Source organism: Mustela erminea, chromosome 10, assembly GCF_009829155.1.
Source record: "Mustela erminea isolate mMusErm1 chromosome 10, mMusErm1.Pri, whole genome shotgun sequence".
Lineage (NCBI taxonomy): Eukaryota > Metazoa > Chordata > Mammalia > Carnivora > Mustelidae > Mustela > Mustela erminea.
In genome coordinates, this window is record NC_045623.1 from 72,375,112 (window position 1) to 72,388,132 (window position 13,021).

A 13,021-nucleotide genomic window follows, 5' to 3' on the forward strand; every position below is an offset into this window, starting at 1 on the left:
CTAGGGTACTCCTCCCTGGACACCTTCACCTACTATCTACATCTTGGCCTTGCTAGCAGGATTTCTTTTTTCCTTTTTTTTTAAAACATATCTTATCTGTAAATAGATTTGAGGCCTAAGATCAGAAAACACCTTACCTTTCATGACTAAACCAGCGTTGAACCCGAGATTGATGCTGAATCCATGCTAACTGGGTGCTTTTCATGAAAAGTCAACTGTATATAGCTTAAATAATAGTAGACAGAACAGGGGCGCCTGGGTGGCTCAGTGGGTTAAAGCCTCTGCTTTCGGCTCAGGTCATGATCCCAGGGTCCTGGGATCGAGCCCCACATCGGGCTCTCTACTCCGAGGAGAGCCTGCTTCCTCCTCTTTCACCCTGTCTGCCTCTCTTGTCTACTTGTAATCTCTGTCTGTCAAATAAATAAATAAAATCTTAAAAAAAAAAAAAAAAAGCAGACAGAACACGGATGGAGACTGTATTATCTATAAGCAGCTGCTGTGGGGACTTGCTACTGTGCAACACAGGAAGTGTCATTCTACCAAGCAGTGGGGGATCCATTTCCAGGGTGCACTTCAAGCAGGAAGTGACTTCACTCAAAGAGATGGCCTATTATGTCCAGAGTGAAGAAGAGCCATTGACAGAGGGAACAAAGACAGGACAAAGAGCAAGGAGGTCCAGGAGGTGAAATGAGTGGTGGAACTCATACAGGCTTTGGGATCAGGTAAGCCTGAGTTGAATCCCGATTTACCAACTATTTGACCCTGTGCAAGTGCCTCAAAAACTCTGAGCCTCAGTTCTATTACCTGCAAGTGGGGATGGTAATAAGACCTACCTGTGGGATCGTTGTGGGGTGTGGATAAGACAACGGTGCCCAAGATTGGCTTAGTGTTACCAAAGAGAGCCCCACAGGCCAGGCAAATGGTGGGAGGAAGCCATGTCTGGATTAGCAAGAAAAACTGACATCTGGTCTAGTGGGAGGAAGTAAAGACACCTCAGAAATTCACAGATTTTCACATTTTTCCCATGTATTAAGGGATCGCTGTGTGCCACCTGACCTGTAGAGCACATTTCAATCTTCACACTGTCCTAGAGAATGAGGATCATTGTCCCTGCTTTACAGATGAGGAAACAGTTTCCAAGAAGTTAGGGTATTTACCTGTGGTCACCTAACCAATGTCGAACTCCAGAACCTGCAACTTAATTGTCCCCCACTGCGCTGGAGATAAAAGTTGCACAATGGAGACTAAGGAACTACAGCATAACCCAATATTGCTTAGAACTTTTCCTGGCATCCATGAGTCATAGCTAAGGTCCCAGAGATAAAGACAGTGTGTCCCAGTTTGGAAGAAGGAACCGAGACCACCCCTACAAGATTCTTGAAGGGATAGAAAACACCCATTATACCACCCCTCCCCAGTCAACCAGCATATGGGTAGGGCTGAGGCCAGAGGACACTCAGGGTTGTGGGGATCAAAACAGTGAGGAGCAGATTAGCAGAGCAGGAGCTATGAGGGAGATGGGACATGCCAGCCAGAGAGGATTTTGCCCACAGCAGAGAGGAGCCCAGGATCCCTGAAGAAATCCACCTATATGTCCCCAACCAGAGAAAGAGCCAACATTTGGACATCTGTCACCCAGAGGGCAGCAAGGCCCTCTTTTTCTTCATTTCAGCATCCTGCCCAGCCTGGTGGGGGCCGTTAGCAGCCTCCAGAGAGGCAAAGAGGGGACAGAGCTGACTCTGAGCTGAGCTGGAGACAGGGGTGGGGGGGGGGGTGGGGACAAACATTTTGAATTCCATGAGAAAGGTAGATTGATTTTGACCAGATGAGAGTTTTTAATCCCGGAAAAGGAGAACCTTCTAATCCCAGATAGTGGTGAGAAAGCTATCAGATCCACACAGGACGTGGCCTGGGGATGGGGAAGCGACCATATAAATAGTTGAAGGGAGTGGTTGGAGGAAAGAAACTCAAGTGGTTCTCCCTTTGTACCCACGGAGTCCACCAATCAGAAACCAGGCCCTCAGAGTTGGCCGGGTAAGCGGCATCTGGAAGGACGAAGTAAACCATCACGGAGTCTGCTCTCAGCCGCCCTGGTAAGTGTTCTTACGTGATCCTCTGTAAAGGGGCACAAGTGACCCACCTCAGAAGGCGATATGCCGCCTAAGAGCCCGTAAATGCAATGGTGAGTGTGCTAACCCCATAGCAGCCTGTGTATAACTTTCATTCCGGGGTATGACTCAAACTCTCTCAAAATGAAAGCTCAAGTTATAGATTAAAAAAAAAAAAATCTGGAGATTTTGTTGTGAGGATACATCCAAATGGGTAGCTCATTAAAATCCAGATTCTAGAGTCCAAGAGAACCAAGTCATCATCAAGAGTCACCACCATATCGCAAAATGTTGGCTCAAGGGACTCTCCACATGAGACCCTTGGAAATGGCTTCTCTTTGACTTCAAATGAGATCTTGATTCACAGCTGTGGCACTCAAACTCCTGTCTCACGTGGAAAAGGCCAGTATCACTGTGACAACCACCCTAGTGGGGCCTTCAGGTTCTGGGCCTTCCTGTGCAGGGTGCTGGGGGTCACAGTCTCCCACACTTCGCTGCCAGGGACCCTGAGAAGTCAGGGCCACTAGCCCTGTTTTGTAGACATGGACACTGAGGTTTGGAAAGATTAGGGACCTTTTCCGGGACCTCACAGCTTGGAAGTAGCTTCAAGAATGAGAAGGCCCATTAGACTCTAAATCTGTGCTTTTCCAGCTACTCTAAGTCAGAGTCTGGTCCAGCCTCAGCCCCCAGCTTTTGGACCATCAAACTCTCTCATGTCCCCATCTCACTCACTCTCGGCCCCTGGCCTGACTCCATATTTCAGAGAACTGTGCCTAGACTGCCAGGCAGAAGCCTCCTTCTCCTTGACCCCCATCACACTACGCCACTTGCCCCTCACGTCATTCTGACCTCTGGGATCACATTCTCCTAGGTAGCCAGCTATTTTCTTTAATGGCTCCTTCTGCTAGAGACCGCTTCTTTGTCCACACTCACTCCCTTGGTGACCTCAGTCAATCCCACAGCTCCAAATAATCTGTGATGGGTTCCCAAGATACAACCAGCCCCACCTCTGCTATGACATCCAGCTAATACAACCTCTGCACTTGGGTGTCAGAAAGCATCTCCAAGTCACCACATTCAAAACTGAACTTGTGCTTTCTGCCCCTAATCCGCTCCTCCCTCCGCGTCCCAACTTAGTGTGAGGTGCCACCATTCCCTTGGTCCCTCAGAGCAGACACTCTGGAGGTGATTCGTGATTGTTCTTCCCCTCACCCCCTATATCCTTTCCATCCTGTTACTTCTACCATTAGAATCTATGCAGAAAGGGACCCCTCTCACCCGCACTCCTTCCCTGGGCTGAGCCACCCTCATCTCTCCAACTGACTCCCCTGTTGCTGCCAACCTGTCTACACCCCACAGGGTCACATGACCCTTTTCAATGTAAATTAGATCATGGCAGTCCCCAGCCCTGAATCCTCAGTGCTTTCTCAGCAGACTCAATGAAATCACCATTGCTTACCCAAGCCAAGCAGGCTCTCTCTGATCCAGGTCCTGTCTGGCATCGCTTCCAGCCCTCTTCATGCTTACTCCAAGCCAACTTTCCTGTTCCTCCTCATTCCTTGAACTGTGGTAACACTTTCAAATGTTAGGACTTGGTGCTTGCTGTTCTTTCGGCCCAGAATGTTCTTCCCCCAGGTCTTTGTTGACTTCCTCTCACCCCCTTCTCCTCCCTGCTCACATGCCACCTTCTCAGAGAAGTCCTGCCCACTCAGGTCATCTGTAGGAAGCATTGCCCTAGGGCTCTCTCTACCCATTGTCCTGTGTTCATTTTCTTCATACAGCTACTCACCACCCGGCATTCTACTGTCCACCATGTCCAGTTCCTCTAGAACTAGAACTAGAACTAGAGCCGCCACGGCTCACACCTTCTCTGCACACTCCCTGCCCCATCTCCACTGTCTGACTCAGAGCTCACGCACTCAAAACAAATTTGTGGTGTGATTGTTGAAAAGTTTTGTTTGTGGTGAAATTAGGGTTACATAATTTAACAAGAGGTATATAATTATAGGCAAATTGGAGGTCTGACCCCAGACCTCAAATCAGGGACTGATCTATTGGCCAGATCTCAGATGCATGCTCATGTCTGTTCCTGGCAAACCCTGAGGACCCATAGATGAATGCACGTTCCTGGGGCTATGACTAGAGTCTGAAACGAACAGCTTTCTTTCTGGCCTTGTGTGAATGGCCCACCAGTTAACAGCAGGATTTCTTTCTCTCTCCCTCCCTTCCTTCCTTCCTTCTTTTCTTTCTTCCTTTCTTTCTAAGATTTATTTATTTATTTGAGGAGGGAGGGGCAGAGGGAGAAGGAGAGAAAGAGAATCTGGAGCAGACTCCACACTGAGCAGGGAGCCCAACATGGGGCTTGATCCCAGGATGATGAGATCATGACCTGAGCTGAAAACAAGAGCCAAATGTCCAACCAACTGAGCCACCCAGTTGCTCCTACAGTAGGGTTTCTTAACCAGCGGCTATCACCCCACCCTTGCACTGTTAAGGACACAGTTCTGAGTTACAGTGACAGGAACCACCACTGAAACAGTAACAGTGGCCGTGAACATGGATAATGATTGAGTCCACCTCTAGGCTCAGCCCTGTGCTGTGTAATTAAGGATGCTATGAGTAGTGAGTCAAACCCAGGCCCCACCTACTTCACAGTCCAGTGGGGTGCAAGTAAATATGTTGAGGGTGGCAATTTCCAGATGGGAAAACCGAGGCCCAGAGAGGGAAACTTCATGCAAGTTAGTGACAGGGTCAGAGAACCACACCTTAGTAAGGCGAGGTGAGAGGGGGCTGGAGTTGGGGGGTGGGGGGACCCTCCATTTATTGTACCAGGCTCTGGGTTTTGTGCTTCAGTTGGAAGGCCTCATTCTAGTCTTCCCATATTCCTATATCAGATGTGTTATTATCCTCTGTTGCAGATGGGAAAATTAAGTCCCAGAGGGAAGGCAGAGGAAGCCCATGGGCTCCACTCAGGAATGATGGAACTCAGCTCCTCAAAAGGCCAAGGGATGATTCAAAGTAAGAAGAAAAGAGACAGAGCCACAGGGGAGGTGGGGCAGGGAAGGGATGACAGGCAGCAAAAGTAGACTCGCCCTATGTCAGTCATTTGGCCTGAGTCTGACTCAGGGAAGAAGGAACTTATCACCTCGGCCTCCTCATCTTAGTTATTAGGGCCCAGGACAGACCCACATCTATGTCCTGCGTGGTCTGGGGATACAAAGAAGGAGGCCTGCAAACCCTGGGGAGGCTGCTAGCAAAAAGAACCCCTCAGAGTTTCCAAAGCACCCAAGAGGGACCGCACTCAGCCTGGGGAAACGGAGTAGAATTAGGGAAGGCTTCATGGAGAAGGCATTGTAGGAGTGAAGTCATGAAGAAGAACATTTCCAAAAGACAAAGTCACACAGTTGAGCAGATAGGAAAGTAAAATTTCAGTCAGTCTCATCAGGACACAGGACACCCACCACCCACCACCCATCCACCCACCCCCCCATCCTTGTGTCTCTGTCAGCCCTGGTCCCTGAATAGTCTTCTCATCCTTACTATTCTTTCCCACTGCTGTGGCCATCACTCACAAGGGAAGACCTTTGCCTCCTACTTTGCTAAGGCCTTTGGTTGGAAATTCCTCAATCTTCTGCCCTGCCCCAATCCCAATACGCCAGCCAAACTGACTGTTTCTACATCATCCATCCTGGTCTCTGCTAATGGGGGATCTGCACCTTCCTTTTCAAGGCCAGGCCCTCTCATCATCATGAGGGGCCCTACCCTCTCATCATCCAAACATCAGTTGACCCTCTCTCCTTCATCTTCAGACTCTACGTCTTCTTTGGCTCCTTCCTTCAGAATAAAACGAGACTCAAATGCCTTCCACCCTACAAGGCCAGTCCTTCAAGCCATCAAGGAATAAATAAATAAAACAACTTGAACCCAAGATTGAAAACTTTAGCAAGCATCTTCTGAGTTCTCTGAAGAGCATCTGTGCCTTCAAAGTTGATTATGATTTCATTTCAAATTTACCCTCATGTTGAATATGAAAAGTCACTACTCATACATATATTTTTTAAAGATTTTATTTATTTGACAGACAGAGATCACAAGTAGGCAGAGAGGCAGGCAGAGAGAGAGGAGGAAGCAGGCTCGCCACTGAGCAGAGAGCCTAACACGGGGCTCGATCCCAGGACCCTGGGATCACGACCCGAGCTGAAGGCAGAGGCTTTAACCCACTGAGCCACCCAGGTGCCCCCACTACTCATATATTTTAATAAAATTTGTCATTTGAGCTACCCCGTGGAAGGCACCATCAACACTAGGAGGCAGACCCATGGTGGTAAGGTGTTCTCAGAGAATGAGCACTCTGCAGAGGCCTGGACCCAGGCCCCCCTCCTCCACCTGCCCCTGCTCACACAGCTGTGTATTTGTCCAGCAGATTCAACCCTCACCAAAACCTCATGTTCAGCTGAAAATTGCTCTAAGCATGTTTTAACATGTTTTCATAGACACCATCATTCTACACTGAGCAAAACAAAACAAATAAAAAAGAAAAATGGTGAAATCATTAACATCCATGTTTTTGTACAACTCAAGGGTAAAGAGTCAAGTTAACCTCATTCATTAAATCAGTTGTTTGTCTTCAAGCTCATTAAATGTGTTGTTGTATGGTGTCATTCAATAAAAGCACCTTACCAGCTTGGATGTCTCTCGTGATCATGAATTAGATCTTGTCATTGGTACACTGTATAGACTCGGCCAGTGTTATATTGTTGTGTTTTTTGTTGTTGTTGTTGTTGTTGACTTCATCTTTCAAGTATAGTCTAAGGCTGTCTATTAAAGAAGCATTTAGAAAATTTGTATTTGCCTCTTTGATTTAGATATGAATTTTAGAAATTAGAATTTAGTTTAAAAATGATCTTGAGTTATATTGATCCCACCCCCACTAAACTGTGAGCTTCAGGGTACTGAGATAGTGCCTGACTTATCTCTTCCATTCAAGTCAGCACTTAGGGCAGGATCCAGTCCTACGTATCAGTCAGTAACTCTCCTAATTATACTGCATAACAAACTGCCCAAAATCTAGTGGTTTAAAATAATGGACATTTATTCCTCTGCTCATGAGACTGCAGGTCAGCTTTGACTTGGCTCTTCTATCTGGGTTCAGCTGGGTAGACGTTCTCTGGCTGAAGGTCCTCTAGGTGAGCTGCAGGCTTCAAGGTTAGGTTCAGGTCTGGTCTGTGCGTGTTCACTCTGGGGCAGTCTGAAGGTGCAGCAGCTTTCTAGACCTGTTCTCATGGCAGTCAAGAGAAGCCAAGTTCCTGTAAGTATTTTGCTGTCATATTCACCAGCTTGCTGTTTGCTGAATCAAGTCACATAGACAAATCCAGTGTCAGTGTGAAGAAGTGTGATTCCCTCACTGCAAAAGGACATGGCATCAAAAAGAATTGACACGAATATCCCTCAAACTCTTCCCAAAAATAGAAGAGGAAGGAATACTTCCAAACCCATTCTCTAAGGCCATCATTGCTCTGATACCAAAGCCAAAGACCCTAAAAGAGAAAAAAATTATAGACCGATATCCCTGATGAATACTGATCCAAAAACCCACAACAAAATAACAGCAAATGAAATTCAATAGAACATTTAAAGAATTAAATAACATAAACAAGTGGGATTTACTTCTGGAATGTAAGGATGACTCAACATATGAAAATTAATTAATAAAATATACCACATTAACAGAATGAAGGAAAAAAGCCTACATGATTATTTCAACTGATGGTAGAAAAAAAATCATTTAGCAAAATTCAACACCCTTTTGTAATAGAAACACTCAACATATAGAAAACCCTAAAGGCTCCACCAAAAATTTGTTAGAACAAATAAAAAAACCAATTACTAATTAAATAAATTAATTAATTAAAGTAAAATTGTAAAATACAAAATCAATATACAGAAATCAATGCATGCCTATACACTAATAATGAACTATCAGAAAGAGAAATTAAGAAAACAATCCCAGAGCACCTGGGTGGCTCAGTTGGTTAAGCCACTGCCTTCAGCTCAGGTCATGATCCTGGAGTCCCTGGATCGAGCCCCACATCGGGCTCCCAGCTCCATGGGGAGTCTGCTTCTCCCTCTGACCTTCTCCTCCCCGATGCTCTCTCTCACTCTCTTTCTCAAATAAATAAATAAAATCTTTAAAAAGAAAACAATCCCATTTACAATTGCATCAAAAAGAATAAAATACCTAAAATAATTTTAAGAATAAAATACCGGGGCGCCTGGGTGGCTCAGTGGGTTAAGCCCCTGCCTTTGGCTCAGGTCATGATCTCAGGGTCCTGGGATCGAGTCCCGCATCGGGCTCTCTGCTCAGCAGGGAGCCTGCTTCCCTCTCTCTCTCTCTCTGTCTGCCTCTCCATCTACTTGTGATTTCTCTCTGTCAAATAAATAAATAAAATCTTTAAAAAAAAAAAGAATAAAATACCTAGGAATAATTTTAACCAAGGAGATAAAAGATCTACACACTAAAATATAAGATATATAAGATATATAAAATATAAAATATAAGACATGGATGAAAGAAATTGAATAAGACACAAATAAATAGAAAGGTATTCCATGCTCATGGATTGGAAGAATTAGTAGTGTTAAAATGTCCACAACTCACAACATCCAAAGCAATTTACGGATTCAATGCAACCCCTATCAAAACCCCAATATTGTTTTTCACAGAAATAGAACAAACAACCCTAAAGTTTGTATGGAACCATGGAAGATCCCAAACAGCCAACATAACCTTGAGAAAGAACAAAGCAGGAGGCATCACGCATCCTGATTTCAAATTGCATTATGAAGCTGTAGTAATCAAAACAGCATGATATTGGCATAAAAAGGGACACAGTAGAACAGAATAGAGAGCCCAGAAATAAAGGCACACATATATGGTCAACTAACTTACGATGAAGGAGCCAAGAATACACAACAAAGAAAGGATAGTCTCTTCAATAAATGGTGTTGGGAAGACTAGACAGCCAAATGCAAAAGAATGGAATTGGACCACCATCTAACACCATATTCAAAAATCAACTCAAAATGGATCAAAGACTTAAACATAAGACCTGAAACCATAAAACTCCTAGAATAAAACACAGGAGATAAGTTCCTTGACATCGATCTTGGCAATATTTTTTTTTTTTTATATTTAACAGCCAAAAGCAAAAGCCATTAAACCAAAACAAACAAATGGGACTACATCAAACTAAATCTTCTGTCTAGCAAAGGAAGTCATTAACAAAACAAAAAGGGAATGTATGAAAAAATATTTGCAAGATATATTTCTGATAGGGGGTTAATATCTAAAATATATAGGGGCGGGGTGCCTGGGTGGGTCAGTGGGTTAAGCCTCTGCCTTCAGCTCAGTTCATGGTCTCAGGGTCCTGGGATCGAGCCCCACATCAGGCTCTCTGCTCAGCAGGGAGCCTGCCTTCCCTTCCTCTCTGCCTGCTGCTCTGCCTACTTGTGATCTCTCTCTCTCTCTGTTAAATAAATAAAAATAAAATAAAATAAAATAAAATAAAATAAAATACATAGGGGCACTGGGTGACTCAGTCTGTCGGACATCCAAATTTTGATTTCAGCTTGGATGGTGATCTCAGGGTGATAGGATCAAGCCTCATGTCATGCTCTGTGCTGGGTTTAGAGCATGCTTAAGAGTCTCTCTCCCTCTGCTCCTCACCCCTCACTAAAAAAAAAAAATTTTAGTTAAAAAAAAAAGTGTCGGGATGCCTGGTGGCTCAGTCGGTTAAGCCACTGCCTTCAGCTCAGGTCATGATCCCAGGGTTCTGGGATCGAGTTCCGCATCGGCCTCCTTGTTCAGTGGGGAGCCTGCTTCTCTCTTTGCCTCTGGCTGCCACTTTGCCTGCTTGCGCTCTCTCTCTCTCTCTGACAAATAAATAAATAAAACCTTTTAAAAAAAATGTTAAGTTAAAAAGGAAGAAAAATATATGTAAAGAACTCGTACAATTCAATTTAATGTCAGCAAAAACAATAACTACAAAAAAACAATCCCATTTAAAAATGGACAGAGAATCCAACTAGACATTTTTCCAAAGAACTCATACAAATAGCTAACAGGTACATGAAAATGTACATCAACATCATTCAGCATCAGGAAAATGTAAACTGCAATGAGATACCACTTCACACCTGACAATGGCTATTATCAAAAAGACAAGAAATGACAAATGTTGGAGAGAATGTGGAGAAAAGGAACCTTCGTGAACTGGAGCAGACACTGTGCAAAACAGTCCGGAGTTTCCTCAAAAAAATTAAAAATAGAACTACCATGTGATCCAGCAACTTTTTTTCTGTTTTTTTATCTGAAGGAAATGAAATCACTGTCTTTAAAAGATATCTGCACCCTGGGTTTATTGCAGCATTATTTACAAGAACCAAGACATGGGAACAACCTAAGTGTCCATCAGCAGATAAACAGATAAAGAAAATGTGGTGTATGTATGTATATTTCAGCCATTAAAAGGAAGGCAATCCTGCCATTTAACAACATGGACGGGCCCAGAGGGCATTATGCTAAGTGAGATCACTCAGACAGAGAAAGAGAAACACTGTATGATATCACTTATATGTGAAATCTTAAAAAAAAAAAAAAAAAAACTGAGATCATAAGTACAGAGAACAGATCAGTGTTGCCAGAGTAGGGAGCAGGGGGCATGCCAAATGGAAAAACAACCACTCAACAAACTAGGAAGAGAAGGAAAGTGCCTCATCAAAACAAAGACCATGTACAGAACACGCATAGCTAACATTGCACTCAGTGAGAGACTGAACGCTTTTCCTCTAAGATCAGGAATAAGATAAGGATGTCCAGTTTTGGCATTCCTATTCAACGTAGTACTAGAAGTCCTAGCTAGAGCAATTAAGCAAAACAATAAATAAAATAAAATAAAATAATATAATATAAAATAAAATAAAATAAAATAAAATAAAATGCATCCAAGCTGGAAAGGAATAAGTAAAATTATCTCTGATTATGGACAACATGAAATTCTCTGTAGAAAATCTTAAAGATTACACCACCCTTCACACTCACACACACCCCTCCCATGTATGCTCCACATGAAAATGGGAGGTGAGCAGAACATCTCGCTCCTCAGGCAGGTAGAGCTCAACAAGAGAGAGAAGGTGGCAGGGTCACACTTGGTCCCTGCAGTCTCACTGATAAGTTCTTTCCCTTCCTTAGAGGGGACGCAGAAAAAGAGGAAGCTTCTCATCTTGACAAGCGTGGGAGTGCCTATTCCATCAGCCGAGGTAGAAGCACCAGGAAGAGAGAACGGTTGTCCCTACAGATATGTCCAAAACCAAGTTCATGACCTTCTTCCCCAGACCTGGTCATCTTCAAGGATTCACTGTCTCAGTGATGGCGGCAATTTCCCTCCAAGGGCCAACACCAGGAGTCTAGCGGTAGGAATGGCTCATGTTCCCTGCTGACCATGTTCTGCCCACTTTAGCCTTCAGTGTTTGGGACTTGCACGTTTCTGTGGCACTCCCTAGCTGAAACAACTCTGCTGGTTCCTGCAGAGCCTCCCAGCCAGCCTCCCTGGGTCCTCACAGCCACTCAGGCCCCTTCCACACTTGAACCTGAGAGATCTCTAGAAACAACTGTGAGCAAGTCGCCTACCCTGCATTATACCCTTCAGCCCCTTTTCATGCTCTTAGGATAAAGACCAAAATCTCTGTTGTGCATAAGGTGCCGTATGGCCTGGGCCCATCCTCTCTCCAGCCTCCTTGCCCACACCCTCCCCTACTGTCTCCCTCTCCCTGATTCTCCTCTCAGTCCCTCAAATATACCATCTCCTCCGACCACAAGCCTGTGCACGCGTCTTCTCTGCCCAGAAATTCCCTCCCTCTCCTTTCTTCCCTTGTTCCCTCTTGGCCACCTTCAATATCTGTTACCTTCCCCTGGGCAGTCACTGCTTGTGGTCCTCCTCTCCCCGCAAACCAGGTCACTTACTCCATCACGGGCCTTCTTAAATCCTTGTACCTTTCCTCAGGGGCCAAGGCGCCCATGCCACTATTTACTCACATGTGGCTTGATTAATGTTGGTCACTCTCACTTTTCATATACAACAGGACCTTGGGCTCAGCCTCAGTTTATCCCCAGACCAGGCAGAGGTTGAGTGTGGGTCCGTGCCTGTTGCACAAATGAATGAGTTCTCAGCTATCTGGACCAAGCACAGGCTGGGGCATCTCTTTCCCAGTTCTCTCCTTCTATTATTGTTCTCCCTCTTTCTCTCTCTCTCTCTATCTCCCCAACTCCGTCCACTCCCCCTGTCCCCCACTCTCCTTCCCTCCACTGCACTATCCCTCCCTCTTTGCTTCTCGGACTTCCTTTCTCCCTTCTGGAGTTCTGACAGCTTTGCCAAAATTTCTCAGCCCAAAACTTTTGCAGCTACAGCGCCACCTAGAGTCCATCTCTGAGATGGACCAACCCTAGAGCAATTGACCGCTGTCCAGCCCAACCCAGTCCAGCTCTCCCCTTTGTTCTGGCACATCTCTAGGTCCTCAGCCCTTGTCTTCCTGGCTTTGAGACCTCACCATCTCTGCAACCCTCTAAGTGTCTAGTGGAGACTTTAAAACAGACAACTACAGCATACAGAGAGGGCCATAAATGTGGGTCAAGGTGGGATCGTCCTCTAACATTTGGTCCTGCTGTCTTTCCCCTCCTCTTTCTAGCTCTGTGGCTCACATTCAACATTAGCTGTAATAACAGTTAATACTACAATACGTCAAATAGTCCATGAGTAATAACAGCATTTAAGAACCCATGCAGGGCTCCTCTTCAAGAGGAACTTACAGAGCTACTAAGAAAACAGCATGGACGGAAGCAAGTCTTCTGCTTAGTC

General features: G+C 45.0%; 1 long non-coding RNA gene across 1 annotated transcript; it reads left to right on the forward strand.

Moving 5' to 3' along the window:
* The first annotated feature begins 504 nt into the window (after positions 1–504).
* LOC116568091 lies at positions 505–12,367 on the forward strand. Its single transcript, XR_004276502.1, has 3 exons — positions 505–722; positions 1,998–2,093; positions 11,359–12,367. It is a non-coding gene; the product is annotated as an uncharacterized LOC116568091 (long non-coding RNA).
* The last annotated feature ends 654 nt before the right edge of the window (positions 12,368–13,021 follow it).